The following is a 4,608-nucleotide window of genomic DNA, read 5'->3' as shown; positions in this document are numbered from 1 at the left end:
AAAGTGCTGTTTTCATCCAGCTTTTTCATTCTGGGAGAAGCAGATCAGAACCCCTTCTGCAGCCTCTGATTAAGGAAGAGCACATCAGAACCGCTTCCCCTCACACCCTTTTTTTTTTTTTTTGTCCAGGGTAGAGCACTATGGCATCAGCCTAATTCACAGCAACCTCAAATTCCTAGGTTCAAGTGTTCCTCCTGCCTCAGTCTTCCAAGTAGCTGGGACTACAGGTCACCAAAACACGCCCAGCTAATTTTTCTAGAGACAGGGTCTCACTCTTACTCAGACTGGTCTCAAATTCCTGAGCTCAAGTGATCCCCCTGCCTCAGCCTCCCAGGGTGCTGCCTGGCCCCAGCCACTTCCCTTATCTGACTGAACACCCCTGCACCAGCCCTAATTGCCTCAGAGTCAGGTAACAGACAACCAGGAACATTCTATGCCCTGGAACCCAGGAATTCTTCATATTAGTCCAGAGGGAGCTACACCCTGCTCCCTCACCCTACATAACTTTCTTCCTACAGCCCAGCATGCAGAGGGTCTGCACTTCAGGCAGCAGGCAGAGGCCCCTTGTGCTGCTCCACGATAGGCTGCTCTGACTCCTCAAATGAACCTCAGTACTTGGGGGGTGGGCGGGGAGCCCTGAAAATGAAAGGGCTGCTCAGGTGGCAGGTCACTCTTCCTGCCCTCCACCTTGTTCTGTAACCACTGGGTCCTCACTGTGAGTTATCAGACAGAGACAGAAACTGATAACCATGGCTTTAGGCAGCTGGAAGCCCAGAATAAAACAAAAAAGAAAGAAAATAACAAAGGGGAAATAAATACACACACACACATGAATTAAAAGTCCATAAATTGACCCAATTGAAAATCCAGAATTTATTAAAAGAACTTATAAAATAGGCTCAGTGCCTGTAGCTCAGCAGTTAGGGTGCCAGCCACATACACTGGAGCTGGCAGGTTCGAATCCAGCCCGGGCCTGCCAAGCAAAAATGACAACTACAACCAAAAAATAGCCGGGTATTGTGGCAGGCACCTGTGGTCTCAACTACCTGGGACGCTGAGGCAAGAGAATTGCTTAAGCCCAAGAGTTTGAGGTTGCTGTGAGCTGTGACACCACAGCACTCTACCCAGGGTGACAGCTTGAGATTCTGTCTCAAAAAAAAAAAAAAGTATTTATAAAATAAAAAGAGAAAAAGGACATTAATTGGGTTTTTTGTCTCTACCATCAGTTCTGAATTGACTTTAACATTTGCTAAAATATACCAACCAACAAAATTTCATGGACTTAATCAATACTGGATTTCAAATTACAGTTATACCTAAGGATCCCACTAAGTTTAAACATGGTACCCCAAATAAAGTTGACAATACAGTTAAATACAAGATAGAGCGGAAATAAATGTGCCTCACTTAAACTATAGCTTTGCCTATATATCCCATAGTTACAGTACCCATTGTCCATTATCATAAAATCACCCATAATGGGCAGAGATGCTGTAACACAATAAGTAATAAAATTAAATTAAGTTGGGGCAGCGCCTGTTGCTCAGTGGGTAGGGCGCCAGCCCCATATACCAGGGGTGGTGGGTTCAAACCCAGCCCCTGCCAAACTGCAACAAAAATATAGCTAGGCATTGTGGCAAACGCCTATAGTCCCAACTACTCGGGAAGCTGAGGCAAGAGAATGGCCTAAGCCCAAGAGTTGGAGGTTTCTGTGAGTTGTGTGACGCCACAGCACTCTACCAAGGGCAATAAAGTGAGACTCTGTCTCTATTAAAAAATAAATAAATTAATTAAGTCTTTGGCACTTACAAATTACCTTGATAAGATGGGATCCTGTGACTGGGGAGAGTGGCTCACACCTATAGTTCCTGCACTATGGGAGGCTGAGGCTGGAGGACTGCCTGGGACCAGGAGTTTGAGAACAGCCTGAGTAATAGCAAGACACTTCCTCTGAAAAAGAAAAAGGGGAGGGCAGTACCTGTGGCTCAAAGCAGTAGGGCGCCAGCCCCATATGCCAGAGGTGATGGGTTCAAACCCAACCCCGGCCAAAAACTGCAAAAAAAAAAAGAAAGAAAGAAAAAGGGGGATCTTGTGTACCCTACTCTACAGTTAAAAGAGTTAAGAAGGCCCAATATCAGCTAAAACAGAGATTTCCCAAGACTAAAATTTATTATATATAAAATTGAATTAATGAATTCATAACTATTTTCATTTATTCTCTATTAGATAGCTTATTTTTGTCTGTTTTTAACACTGAGCATATAAAAAGTATCCAATATTATTATATTAAAACTATTCATTCCAAGGCCAGGCACAGTGGATCACACCTGTAATACTAGCACTCTGGGAGGCAGAGGCAGATAGATTGCTTGAACTCAGGAGTTTGAGAACAGCCTGATCAAGAGCAAGACCCTATCTCTACTAAAAATAGAAAATCTAGCCAGGTGTTGTGGTGGGTCTCTGTAGTCCCAGCTACTTGAGAGGCTGAAGCAAGAGGATTGCTTGAGCCCAAGAGTTTGAGGTTGCTGTGAGCTATGCCACAGCACTCTACCCAAGGAGACAGAGTAAGAATCTGTCTCAAAAATAAATAAACAAATGTAAAAAATAAAATTTCTAGTCATAATTATGATTGTTGCTAGCGACTGATGATTAATTTTCTTTTTACTTAAGAAAAGGAGCACTTTGATTACGTCTGAACAATCAGAATGTTTTGTAGTCTTATCTTAACGCTAATTTGAACTCTTAAGATTGCTGCTGTCTTTCAAATTATTATTTTTTTATTATTAAATCATAGCTGTGTACATCAATATGATCATGGGGCACCATACACTTGTTTCATAGAATATTTTGAAACCTAACAGTAAAATAGTCACCATTTACTATCAACAACTTTAGTTCATGTTTTATGAGAAAAAATACACAGTAAGATGATCATACTAATGTACACAGCTATGATTTAATAATAAAAATAAATAAATAAAATAAAATTGAAGAAGAAAAAAAAAAAAAAAGAAGTGTTTCTTTTTTAAGTTGAATTTTTTGAAAAAACTAATTGACCGGCCCTAAATGAACTTGAGATTATCTTCAATTTCAAGTTCCTAAGATAAAGGGCTTTCTTAAGCTTTCAGGTTTATCCTATAGATGTAGACGCTAATGTCCCATTTCTAACTTTTTGTTTCTCCTCAAACTGATTGTACTTCCAAATCTTGGATTATGTTTTCTTCCTAATACTATGGACCATCTGATCGGCAGATCAAACCCCGTTTCTGTTGAAATGTTATTGGGGAGATTACGCAGGCTTGGAACTGACAGGTGTTGTTAAAGACTTGACGTTCAACGACTCCGCAGACAGCTGTTGAGGCATTCCCCAAGTGCGACGCCAGCCTTCTTCCCCCGACTGAAAGATTTAGCTTAGGGGGAAAAAAGCGCAAAACCAGATCATTTTATTTTTATGTTTCATGGGTTTTTCCTGTTTATTTTTTAGACAAAAAGAGGGAATATTACAAAATCACACAAGGCCTACCAGACTTCTGTAATGAAAGAGCGAATTGAGATAGATGTCTTAGCCTTCACTTTCCTGGGTTCTTTAGCAAAGTCCAAAGGGTGGGGCGGTGCCTGTGGCTCAGTGAGTAGGGCGCTGGCCCCATATACTGAGGGTGGTGGGTTCAAACCCAGCCCCGGCCAAACTGCAACAAAAAAATAGCTGGGCGTTCTGGTGGGCACCTGTAGTCCCAGCTACTTGGGAAGCTGAGGCAAGTGAATAGCCTAAGCCCAAGAACTGGAGGTTGCTGTGAGCAGTGACGTTACGGCACTCTACAGAGGGTGACAAAGTGAGACTCTGTCTCTAAAAATAAAGCCCAAAGGGAGTATCCATATTTTGCATGAATTAAGGGTCTGAGTCTTTGCCTACTTAGGTTTTCTGTCTCTGTCCTTGATCTTCTTTGCCAAAATGTTGAGTATACAGAAATTTTCTGTATATTTCAACTTTAACACATTTTTAGCATCTGTATAGTTTGTATTTAATTAGAGACCTTTTCTATGGAAAGATCAGTAATTTCTATTACAAGATTACTATCATTCATGTAACACAGGAAAAAAATGCTTAGTGAAACTGACAGTGTGAACTTAGTGTGGGATTAAATATTCAGTATTGTGATCTCACTTAGGAGAAATTGCAGGAGAGCATGATAGTTTATTGTTGTTTTTCCTCTCACATATTCAATTTTGTGCCACTTCCTCTCCTTCACTCCAGATGGTAACAAAACATGTCTACAGTGCCTCTGTCAACCCAGCTTGGGAGTGCAAGTTGTCTTTGCCCTCTGTTCTACAGCACGGTACACAGCATTAGGCCCAACTCAAAAGCACTGTCATTTGTAGGGTTAGCAGAAATTGTTTTATGTTGGTGGGAGGTTTGTTTTATTGTTAAGATGTACAGCAACAGCCTTTTAATTTGGGAGCCCCTGTTGTCATTCAAATGTGTACCTCTACAATTGTACAAAGTATCAGATTTTACTATCTGTGGGTTATGCTTGCCAGACACATCTTAACTTGCATATTTTGGGGGAAAGTTTATATATGTTCTTGAAATCATATGAAAAAATCAGGATT

The sequence above is a fragment of the Nycticebus coucang genome, chromosome 20 (assembly GCF_027406575.1).
Source record: "Nycticebus coucang isolate mNycCou1 chromosome 20, mNycCou1.pri, whole genome shotgun sequence".
NCBI classification, from domain to species: Eukaryota; Metazoa; Chordata; class Mammalia; order Primates; family Lorisidae; genus Nycticebus; species Nycticebus coucang.
Note: the sequence above shows the minus strand (reverse complement) of the source record.